This window comes from Pristiophorus japonicus, chromosome 2 (assembly GCF_044704955.1).
Source record: "Pristiophorus japonicus isolate sPriJap1 chromosome 2, sPriJap1.hap1, whole genome shotgun sequence".
In the NCBI taxonomy this organism is placed as follows: domain Eukaryota; kingdom Metazoa; phylum Chordata; class Chondrichthyes; family Pristiophoridae; genus Pristiophorus; species Pristiophorus japonicus.
The window spans coordinates 194,492,295-194,505,365 of record NC_091978.1 but is presented as its reverse complement, the minus strand read 5'-3'; positions in this window follow the sequence as shown (position 1 = coordinate 194,505,365).

The window sequence follows — 13,071 nt, the reverse complement described above, 5'->3', positions numbered from 1 at the left end:
TGCAGCCTTTGCACACATAGTCTCTGAACTGACACTGATGAGCCCTGTGATTACCTCCGTAACATAGAAACATAGAAATATAGAAAATAGGTGCAGGCGTAGGCCATTCAGCCCTTCGAGCCTGCCTACCATTCAATAAGATCATGGCTGATCATTCACCTCAGTATCGCTTTCCTGCTTTCTCTCCATACCCCTTAATCCCTTTAGCCATAATGGCCATGTCCAACTCCCTCTTGCATATAGCCAATGAACTGGCATCAACAACTCTCTGCGACAGGAAATTCCACCGGTTAACAACTCTCTGAGTGAAGAAGTTTCTCCTCATCTCGGTCCGAAATGGCTTACCCCTTATCCTTAGACTGTGTCCCTGGTTCTGGACTTCCCCAACAACGGGAACATTCTTCCTACATTGAACCTGTCCAGTTCCGTCAGAATTTTATATGTTTCTATGAGATCCCCTCTCATTCTTCTAAACTCCAGTGAATATAGGCCCAGTCGATCCAGTCTCTCCTCATATGTCACTCCTGCCATCCCGGGAATCAGGCTGGTGAACCTTCGCTGCACTCCCTCAGTAGCAAGGACGTAGTTCGTCAGATTAGGAGACCAAAACTGAACACAATATTCCAGGTGAGGCCTCACCAAGGCTCTGTACAACTGCATTAAGACCTTCCTGCTCATATACTCAAATCCCCGAGCTATGAAGGCCAACATGCCATTTGCCTTCTTCACCGCCTGCTGTACCTGCATGCTATCTTTCAATGACTGATGTACCATGACACCCAGGTCTCGTTGCATCTCCCCTTTTCCGAATCTGCCACCATTCAGACAATATTCTGTCTTCATGTTTTGGCCCCAAAGTGGATAACCTCACATTTATCCACATTATACTACATCTGCCATGCATTTGCCCACTCACCTAACCTGTCTAAGTCACCCTGCAGCCTCTTAGCATCCTCCTCACAGCTCACACCGCCACCCAGCTTAGTGTCATCTGCAAACTTGGAGATATTACACTCAATTCCTTCATCTAAAGCATTGATGTATATTGTAAATAGCTAAGGTCCCAGCACTGAACCCTGCGGAACCCCACTAGTCACTGCGTGCCATTCTGAGAAGCACCTGTTTATTCCTAATCTCTGCTGCCTGTGTGCCAACCATTTCTCTATCCACATCAATACATTACCCCCAATACCATGTGCTTTAACTTTGCACACCAATCTCTTGTGTAGGACCTTGTCAAAAGCCTTTTGAAAGTCCAAATACACCACATCCACTGGTTCTCCCTTGTCCACTCTACTAGGTACATCCTCAAAAAGTCTAGAAGATTTGTCAAGCATGATTTCCCTTTCATAAATCCATGCTGACTTGGACCGATCCTGTCACTGCTTTCCAAATGCGCTGCTATTTCATCTTTAATAATTGATTCCAACATTTTCCCCATAACTGATGTGAGGCTAACCAGTCTATAATTCCTCATTTTCTCTCTCCCTCCTTTCTTAAAAAGTGGCGCTACATTAGTTTCCCTCCAATCCATAGGAACTGATCTAGCGTCGATAGACTGTTGGAAAATGATCACCAATGCATCCACTATTTCTAGGGCCACTTTCTTAAGTACTCTGGGATGCAGACTATCAGGCACTGGGGATTTATCGGGCTTCAATCCCATCAATTTCCCTAACACAATTTCCTGGCTAATAAGGATTTCCTTCAATTACTCCTTCTCCCTAGACCCTCTGTCCCCTAGTATTTCCGGAAGGTTATTTGTGTCTTCCTTAGTGAAGACAGAACCAAAGTATTTGTTCAATTGCTCTGCTATTTCTTTGTTCTCCATTATAAATTCACCTGATTCTGATTCTAAGGGACCTATGTTTGTCTTCACTAATCTTTTTCTCTTCACATATCTATAGAAGCTTTTGCATTCAGTTTTTATGTTCCCACCAAGCTTCCTCTCGTACTCTATTTTCCCCCTCCGAATTAAACCCTTTGTCCTCCTCTGCTGAATTCTAAATTTCTCCCAGTCCTCAGGTTTGCTGCTTTTTCTGGCCAATGTGTATGCCTCTTCCTTCGATTTAACACTATTCCTAATTTCCCTTGTTAGCCATGGTTGAGCCACCTTCTCTGTTTTATTTTTACTCCAGACCGGAATGTACAATTGTTGAAGTTTATCCATGTGATCCTTAAATGTTTGCCATTGCCTATCCACCGTCAACCCTTTATGTATCATTTGCCAGTCTATTCTAGCCAATTCACGTCTCACACCATCGAAGTTACCTTTCCTTAAGTTCAGGACCCTAGTCTCTTAATTAACTGTGTTACTCTCCAGCTTAATAAAAAAATTCTACCATATTATGGTCACTCTTCCCCAAGGGGCCTCAAACAACAAGATTGCTAATTAGTCCTTTCTCATTACACATCACCTAGTCTAGGATGGTCAGCCCTCTAGTTGGTTCGTGGAGACTCGGGAGGTGCATGGAGGAGCGGCCTATAAAAGGCCCAATGTGTCGCTGAGGCTCGGGAGTTCCTGGCGACGTGCATGTGCAGCTGCAGTAGGGAGAGAAGGCAAAATAGAAGCAGAAAGAAATCGAAAGGTGATGCCACAGCCAAGGGGATAAGTGATTGGCTGGTGATTAGTGAGTAGTTTTTCATTTTGTTTTCTATATCAGTAAGTAACCTTCAGCATTGTTGTTGCCAAATTAAGTTAATCTAAGGGTTAAATCATGGCAGGAGATCTCGGACACGTGTTCTGCTCCTCCTGTACTATTTGGGAAGTCAGGGACACTTCCGGTGTCCCTGACGTCTACATATGCGGGAAGTGTATCTGCCTCCATCTCCTGACAGACCGCATTGAGGAACTGGAGCTGCGGGTAGCTTCACTCTGGAGCATGCACGATGCTGAGAATGACGTGAATAGCACATTTAGTGAGTTGGTCTTACTGCAGGCAAAGGGTCCACAGCCAGAAAGGGAGTGGAAGACCAACAGGAAGAGCAGTGCAAGGAAGGTAGTGCAGGGGCCCACTGCAGTCATCCCCCTGAAAAACAGATACACCGCTTTGAGTACTGTTGAGGGGGATGACTCATCAGGGGAGAGCAGCAGCAGCCAAGTTCACGGCACCGTGGTTGGCTCTGCTGCACAGGAGTGCACAGGAGGAAAAAGAGTGGGAGAGCGATAGTGATAGGGGATTCAATTGTAAGGGGAATAGATAGTACTTCTGCAGCCCCACCGAGACTCCAGGATGATATGTTGCCTCCCTGGTGCAAGGGTCAAGGATGTCTCAGAGCGGGTGCAGGACATTCTGAAAAGGGAAGGTGAACAGCCAGTTATCTTGGTACATATAGGTGCCAACGATATAGGTAAAAAACGGGAAGAGGTCCTACGAGATGAATTAAGGAGCTAGGAGTTAAATTAAAATGTAGGACCTCAAAGGTAGGAATCTCAGGATTGCTTCCGGTGCCACGTGCTAGTCAGAGTAGGAATCACAGGATAGCTCACATGAATACATGGTTTGAGCAGTGGTGCAGAAGGGAGGGATTCAAATTCCTGGGGCATTGGAACCAGTTCTGGGGGAGGTGGGACCAGTACAAACCGGACGGTCTGCACCTGGGCAGGATCGGAACCAATGTCCTCAGGGGAGTGTTTGCTAGTGCTGCTGGGAAGGAGTTAAACGAATATTGCAGGGGGGTGGGAACCTAGGCAGGGAGACAGAGGGAAGTAGAATGGGGGCAGAAGTAAAAGATAGAAAGAAGAAAAGTAAAAGTGGAGGGCAGAGAAACCCAAGGCAAAAAACAAAAAGGGCCACATTACACCAAAATTCTAAAGGGGCAAAGTGTGTTAGAAAGACAAGCCTGAAGGCTCTGTGCCTCAATGCGCGGAGTATTCGGAATAAGGTGGACGAATTAACTGCGCAGATAGCAGTTAACGAGTATGATGTCATTGGCATCATGGAGACATGGCTCCAGGGTAACCAAGGCTGGGAATTCAACATCCAAGGGTATTCAGCATTTGGGAAGGATAGACAGAAAGGAAAAGGAGGCGGGGTGGCGTTGCTGGTTAAAGAGGAAATTAATGCAATAGTAAGGAGGGACATTAGCCTGGATGATGTGGAATCTGTATGAGTGGAGCTGCAGAATACCAAAGGGCAGAAAACGCTAGTGGGAGTTGTGTACAGACCACCAAACAGTAGTAGTGAGGTTGGGGACAGCATCAAACAAGAAATAAGGGATTTGTGCAATAAAAGTACAGCAGTTATCATGGGCGACTTTAATCTACATATTGATTGGGTGAACCAAACTGGTAGCAATGCAGTGGAGGAGGATTTCTTGGAGTGTGTTAGGGATGGTTTTCTCAACCAATATGTCAGGGAACCAACTGGAGAGCTGGCCATCCTAGACTGGGTGATGTGTAATGAGAAGGGACTAATTAGCAATCTTGTTGTGCGAGGCCCCTTGGGGAAGAGTGACCATAATATGGTCGAATTCTTTAAAAAGATGGAGAGTGACACAGTTAATTCGGAAACTAGGGTCCTGAACTTAAGGAAAGGTAACTTCGATAGTATGAGGTGTGAATTGGCCAGAATAGACTGGCAAAGGATACTTAAAGGGTTGACGGTGAATAAGCAATGGCAAACATTTAAAGATCACATGGATGAACTTCAGCAATTGTACATCCCTGTCTGGAGTAAAAATAAACAGGAAAAGTGGCTTAACCATGGCTAACAAGGGAAATTAAGGATCGTGTTAAAGCCAAGGATGAGGCATATAATTTGGCTAGAAAAAGCAACAAACCTGAGGACTGGGAGAAATTTAGAATTCAAAAGAGGAAGACTAAGGGTTTAATTAAGAGGGGGGAAATAGAATATGAGAGGAAGCTTGCAGTGAACATAAAAACTGCAAAATCTTCTATAAATATGTGAAGAGAAAAAGATCAGTGAAGACAAACGTAGGTCCCTTGCAGTCAGATTCAGATGAATTTATAATGGGGAACAAAGAAATGGCAGACCAATTGAACAAATACTTTGGTTCTGTCTTCACAACGGAAGACACAAAGAACCTTCCGATTGTACTAGGAGACAGCAGGTCTAGTGAGAAGGAGGTACTGAAGGATATCCTTATTAGGCGGGAAATTGTGTTCGGGAAAGTGATGGGATTGAAGGCCAATAAATCCCCGAGGCCTGATAGTCTGTATCCCAGAGTACTTAAGGAAGAAGCCCAAGAAATAGTGGATGCATTGGTGATCATTTTCCAACAGTTTATTGACTCTGGATCAGTTTCTATGGATTGGAGGGTAGCTAATGCAACACCACTTTTAAAAAAAAAAGGATGGAGAGAGAAAACGGGTAATTATAGACCGGTTAGCCTGACATCAGTTATGGGGAAAATGTTGGAATCAATCATTATGGATGAAATAGCAGCGCATTTGGAAAACAGTGACAGGATCGGGCCAAGTCAGCATGCATTTATGAAAGGGAAATCAGGCGTAACGAATCTTCTTGAGTTTTTTGAGGATGTAACTAGCAGAGTGGACAAGGGAGAACAGTGGATGTGGTGTATTTGGACTTTCAAAAGGCTTTTGACAAGGTCCTGCACAAGAGATTGGTGTGCAAAATCAAAGCACATGGTATTGGGGGTAATGTACTGACGTGGATAGAGAACTGGTTGGCAGACAGGAAGCAGAGAGTCGGGATAAATGGGTCCTTTTCAGAATGGCAGGCAGTGACTAGTGGAGTGCCACAGGGCTCAGTGCTGGGACCCCAGCTCTTTACAATATACCTTAACGATTTAGATGAAGGAATTGAGTGTAATATCTCCAAGTTTTCAGATGACACAAAACTGGGTGGCGGTGCGAGCTGTGAGGAGGGTGCTAAGAGGCTGCAGTTTAGGTGAGTGGGCAAATGCATGGCAGATGCAGTATAATGTGGATAAATGTGAGGTTATCCATTTTGGGGGAAAAAACACAAAGGCAGAATATTACCTGGATGGCGGCAGATTTGGAAAAGGGGAGGTGCAACGAGACCTGAGTGTCATGGTTCATCAGTCATTGAAAGTTGGCATGCAGGTACAGCAGGCAGTGAAGAAGGCGAATGGAATGTTGGCCTTCATAGCTAGGGGATTTGAGTATAGGAGCAGGGAGGTCTTACTGCAGTTGTACAGGGCCTTCGTGAGGCCTCACCTGGAATATTGTGTAGAGTTTTGGTCTCCTAATCTGAGGAAGGGCGTTCTTGCTATTGAGGGAGTGCAGCGAAGGTTCACCAAACTGATTCCAGGGATGGCAGGACTGACATATGAGAAGAGACTGGAACAACTAGGCCTTTATTCACTGTAGTTTAGAAGGATGATAGGGGATCTCATAGAAACGTATAAGATTCTGATCGGACTGGACAGGTTAGATGCGGGAAGAATGTTCCCGATGTTGGGGAAGTCCAGAACCAGGGGACATAGTCTTAGGATAAGGGGTAGGCCATTTAGGACTGAGATGATGAGAAACTTCTTCATTCAGAGAGTTGTTAACCTATGGAATTCCCTGCCGCAGAGAGTTGGTGATGCCAGTTCATTGGATTATATTCAAGAGGGAGTTAGATATGGCCCTTTCGGCTAAGGGGATCAAGGGGTATGGAGAGAAAGCAGGAAAGGGGTACTGAGGGAATGATCAGCCATGATCTTATTGAATGACAGTGCAGGCTCAAGGGCCGAATGGCCTACTCCTGCAACTATTTTCTGTGTTTCTATGTTTCAATGTTTTCCTGATATATTGGTCTAGAAACCATCCCTAATACAGTCCAGGAAATCCTCTTCCACCTTATTGCTACCAGTTTTGTTAGTCCAATCCAAATGTAGATTAACGTCGCCCATGATAATTGCTGTACCCTTTTTGCATGCATCCATAATTTCTTGTTTGATGCTATCCCCAACCTCACTGCTACTGTTTGGTGGTCTGTACACAACTCCCACTAGCGTTTTCTGCCTTTTAGTGTTCCGCAGCTCTACCCATACAGATTCCACATCATCCAAGCTAATATCCTTCCTTAATACTGTGTTAATTTCCTCTTTAACCAGCAATGCTACCCTACCTCCTTTTCCTTTCTGTCTATCCTTGCTGAATGTTCAATACCCCTGGGCGGTCTTAGAATAAGGTGGAGGAGAAATGGGTACAGCCTTTCTTTGTTGTTGTTGTTGTTGTTGTTGTTGTTATTATTATTGTTGTTATTGCTCTAACTGTTATCAAATTAAGTTTTTGTAAGTGATGTAAATTTACAAGTTTAAGAGTTTGTAAGTGATCTTAACGTTTTTAAGTGATCTTAAAGCTTGTAAGTGGTCTTAAAGTTTGTAAGTTATTTTTACGAAAAACTTTAAAGTTTGATACAAGAATATTTGGACAGGTTAGGTGAGCGGGCAAATGCATGGCAGATGCAGCACAATGTAGATAAATGTGAGGTTATCCACTTTGCTGGCAAAAACAGGAAGGCAGAATATTATCTGAATGGTGACAGATTAGGAAAAGGGGAGGTGCAACGAGACCTGGGTGTCATGGTACATCAGTCATTGAAAGTTGGCATGCAGGTCCAGCAGGCGGTAAAGAAGGCAAATGGCATGTTGGCCTTCACAGAGAGAGCCTTTGAGTATAGGAGCAGGGAGGTCTTACTGCAGTTATACAGGACCTTGGTGAGGCCACACCTTGAATATTGTGTATTGTTTTGGTCTCCTAATCTGAGGAAGGACATTCTTGCTATTGAGGGAGTGCAGCGAAGGTTCACCAGACTGATTTCCGGGATGGCAGGACTGACATATGAAGAAAGACTTGATCGACTAGGCTTACATTCACTGGAATTTAGAAGAATTGGAGGGGATCTCATCGAAACATATAAAATTCTGACTGCATTGGACAGGTTAGATGCAGGAAGAATGTTCCCGATGTTGGGGAAGTCCAGAACCAGGGGTCACAGTCTAAGGATAAGGGGTAAGCCATTTAGGACCGAGATGAAGAGAAACTTCTTCACTCAGAGAATTGTGAACCTGTGGAATTCTCTACCACAGAAAGTTGCTGATTCCAGTTCATTAGATTATTCAAAAGGGAATTAGATGTGACTCTTATGGCTCAAGGGATCAAGAGGTGTGGAGAGAAAGCACGAATGGGGTACTGAAGTTGCATGATCAGCCATGATCATTTTGAATGGTGGTGCAGGCTCGAAGGGCTGAATGGCCTACTCCTGCACCTATTTTCGATGTTTCTATGTTTCTATTTTTATTAAAGTGAAGTTAAGTACCATCAAGTGTTAAACTTTTGAATAAAATATATTTTAAATTATAACTGAAGCATTTCCATAATTTGTTGCATTATTAACACAACTTTTTGAACTAAAGAAGAATAATTTCCATTATTTGTTCCATTAACACAACACAACATTACGGTACAGGTCTAAACAGTAAACATGGTCCATTTGGAATAGTTGCCACTGAGCCTTCAGGCAGCAAAGCGTTCACAGATGAAATGCTTGCGCAATGCTCGAGCAATCGTTAATGGGGCATGACAGCCTACCCTCCTATGCCGTCGTGCTCCGGGTTCAGATAGTTGCATGGCTTCCTCATCCTCCTCCTCCTCCTTCTCCTCATCATCTGAATCTTCCTCCTCATCATCAGCCACTCTCACCTCAGGTGGGTTTTCTACTATCAGCTGCTGCTGCCTCATGTTGGCCAAGTTGGGCAGCATGCAGCACACAACAGTGAACTGATCGATAATCTCAGGGAGTATTGCAAGTAGCCTCTGAAATGTTCCAGGCATCGGAAATGCTGCTTCAAGATACCAATGGTCCTCTCTATCATGCTGCACGTCGTAATGTGCGACATGTTGTGTTGTAGGCATTAGGCACCTGCTAGATGTATCTAAACTCATATAGATTTAAAGTGGCCACATATAAAATGGCTGCCCAAGCATGATGGGAACTCAGTTAGTCAAGTAATGAACTATTGACTGAGGCTGACCGAGCAATGACCTAGTGAGGCCCACGACCGGGAATGCCTTGGATCATCCACTTGAGACAAGATAACTATAACGAACCATTATAGTACCTGGTGTGGAATGTCCTTAATTAGGGACATCGCACAGCAAAGCCCCGAGGAACAGAGATAAGGGGAGGCCTACCTCACATAACGAGATCATTAATCAGCCCAAGCTGACAAAAACCGAACATGAGGTATCAGGGGAATTCTATTGGGTTAAAGAAACCTATATGTAATCTATAATCGTTATGATTGGATTGTGTCCAGCCGAAGTGGGCTGAGTAACTGTAATGAACTATTGTAAAACATATAAATATCGATGAATTTCTTTGTTCATCGGAGAGAGGTGCCTGGATCTAGACCAGAGGCTTCCTCCCCGCCGGCGTAATAAAAGGCCGCTTTGGCGTTGGAACCGACTCTGAGTGTTGAGTGATTCTTCCGAGAAAACATTCACGCTAACAGTGGCGTCACGAACAGGATTTCCCGGAGTCGCTGGACGCCCTTGGAAAAACCCGGGTGAGTATAAAAAATGTTTAATTATAAAGGGTGTGGGAGGTGGAAGCCGGTTGATCGACACGAGGAGACGGTCTAATATCTCAAACATCTAGCCTGAGCCTGAATTAAGAGGACTTTTGTCCCACGTGACGGCCAGGAACTAAGTAGGCGTAGGGAACACACTTAGACCGTGGGATCGTGATACCGAGCAACATCTCCCGGACCCAGTAGTGTGATTTGAAAATATACCCCGGAGACCAGGCGGTGCACAGTGACCAACGGAAACTAAACCTGTGAACAGGGTCGGACCGACAGACAAAACGGTGGTAGGTAGTCGTTAAGGAGGCGTGGGGCACTGCGGAAATTGCTTAAACGTGTTTTAAAAATTGTATAAGTTTGTGTAACAGAAAAACTTGTGACCTGACAGTAGCCAGGAGATGGTCTATTTCAAGTTACGCTAGGTAGAAAGCGAACATCTGAGAGTAGATTCCTAACGGTTCTCGTCCTACCCAGGAATGGCCAATAAAACAAATAACCTCGAGTGGGGACAAGAAAGGTCCCTTACCCGCCACCTGCTGGAAAAACAAAAGAAACTAATTGAGAAGATGATTAAGTCAGGATGGAACCCCCAGGACCTGCCAGCAAATCAGCGGGAATGGTGGGAGAAGGAAAATAAAAATAAAATTGAAAAGGCTGTGGTCTTGATACTGCGAGCCCACGTAAAACTAACAGAGGAAGTAAATCAATATGTAAGAAATAAAAAAAAACCTGATAGTGATTATCTTAAGTGAAGTATGGATCCAAGAATAGAGCCGGCTAAAAAAAATGCATAAGCTTTGTTGAATGAAGAGAGACTTTTGTGAATGTCTGTCGTTGAGAGTCCTTGTGTGATTTTTTGACTGCGGAATGAATTTTTTTGTGTTTTCATGTTTCCGAAGGCCTGTTTGGAAGAGGAGTGCAGCTCTCTGTATATTTTAGCTCCACCCACTTTTCCAAACAGAATGAAAGTTTTTTTAACCCTTTGTATTGTTATCCTGTATGTGGGAAGTTTTAAGACATTTTAAGTTAGAAACGCAGGTGTGGATTTATTCGGATGATAAGTTACGGAGCTAGGAAATGCACAATAGATTGATTACATTGGGTTGAAAGATATAAATTTAGTCTAGGAATGAGATAAAGAATGCCTTTTAAAAAGAAAAAAAGCTTCTAGCTAAAAAAAAAAGAGTTTTAAATAAAGATTGAAATTACAAAATTTGAATTGGGATTTTGAGATATTAAGAGAAGGCACAGCAAAATACTGAGATGGATTTAACAAAAAAAAATATTTAATTATTAAATTAAATCTCTTAAAGAAAAAAGGAGAAATAAAACAAAAAGGTTTGGAAACAATCTAGAAATACCTTCACGGATCAGATCAAACTCCTGGGCGAGTGGCGAGCTATCTGCGAAGGTGTAAAAGGGACTTTTGATAAATGTTGGAACAGTAAGCTTTAGCAGTTTAGAAAAAACATTTGAAGAAAGGTGATCTGAAAAAAAAAGACGCGACACACTAATTAGGTGTTGAAAAAAAAGGGGGGTTTGTGATGGAAAAAGACATAACTTACTAAATACTAGTTGATATTGACTGTGAAAAAGATATTGGTTTAATTGGAAAAAAAAAATTTGGAGGAGGTAAAAGACACTCTACATTGATAATGATTTTAAATTACAAGAAAGTTTCACTGCAGTTTGAAAAGATTTCCAAAATGGACAGTGTTTATCAAGAAAAGTCCCGAACAGTCTAAACAAGCAGGAGAGTTTTGAAAATAACGAGGAGAAAAGATCTAAGCTATGCGAACTCAGCACAGAAAGAAAAAACTGGGAATTAGAGAATCTTAATGAATTTTTAAATTTTTATAGAAAATGGAACTGGCATGGATGTTTAGATTTTGTGCTGAGAGAGAAATAAAACACAAGACTTACCCAGTGAACGGGACTGTAAAAAAAAAAACGAAATGTTGGAATGTATGAAGATAACAAGAAGAAAAGATCTAAGCTATGTGAACTCAGCACAGAAAGAAAAAATGGAACTGGCACAGAAGTTTAGATTTTGTGCTGAGAGAGAAATTTAAAAAAAAATTTAATTTCAGTAAAGAAAATAGCTTTTAAAAATGTGTGGTCTCGTTTTAAATCAATTAAAAAAAAATTCTTTGTACTTGAATTAGAAGTTAAGAAAAAATTGGAGTTTAATCTAAAATGCTGTCTTTCCTGATGAGAAGAGTTTTATTATGACGACTTTACTAATGATTTCTGCTGTTTTAACGGATTCCTAATTTCTAAGCAAGTTTTGAAGGCACAAAGACTTAAAAAAAAAAGAATTTTTCGGATGATTACGTGAAGTCACGTAATGACATCAGGCTTTCTTACAAACCTGTAAAGGAGTTAACCCTTTCCATTGACAGCTGTTTTATACTGGACATTATTAATTTGGATTTCTTAATAAAATAAAGAAGACTCACCTGACAGACAGAGGAAATGGTGGGATATTCAGAATAAAAATAAAATGGAACTAGCTGGTCAAGAGTTAAAAGCTAAGATAAACAGGCTGGATGTTTTAAAAAACGGGACTAGACGGATAGTGCAGTGTGCAGTCATAGCACCATCACCTATGGCAATAGAACCAATGTACCCCACGGTGGGTAGGTGTAGTCCACAAACCCAACCTAACGGTAAAGCAGACAGCGATGTTTGGAGGAATAGTGGTGGCATTGGTGTTGATTGGAGTTTGGATAATATATAGATGGGTCATCGTGCAGGCTCGAGCACAGCAGGCTCAAATGCAAAACCGACGGCAGCCCAGACAGGGGCATGAAGTGATAGAGATGGTACGACTATAAAGAATATGGTTAACCTAACCCCTACCTCCGATTCCACAGAGTGACAGCGACACAAGTAGACCAGAACCTAACACCTGGTGACGACCAGGCTATCTGTTTAAAATTTTCAGATAAAACACTCACCAAGATAAGACTGCAGTGGTGACTTTGACTCTGGGAACTCATGATACTGGGAACCTCAAGACCCATGCAAACACTGGATGATACCAACGGATTGCAGCGCACTCAGGAAATAAACAACTTCATGAACTATGGAGTCTTGTTTAATTTAACGGATGGAATGTGCATCCCAGCAGCCAAGGATTGGAGCAAGGACAGGACTTATTTTAATGCATGGTTACAAGTGAATCCTAATAAGAACCGAGTATGTGTACAGTGCTCCATGGGTATAAGGAGCAGCTGCATTAAACGGAGGGATGTCAAAGGGCCCAATGAATGTACTTTCGGCATAATTTGCGCGCCTCCGGGACAGTCCCAGCAATCAGTCATCCGCAAAAAGGGAGTGGGGCTGTGTGGGTACTATGAGGAGGTGGGGGCGGCTGCAATATCATTGTATGTATGCTTCTCACCCCCTCCGACACCGCGCCCCATAAGAACCACCATACAGCCTGAGGAATTGCCATGCCCCATAACTACTAAGGGACCAGAAAATGGGATTGTAATGTACAACGAAGGGGAATTATTGGATGATAATGTTAAACATGAAATT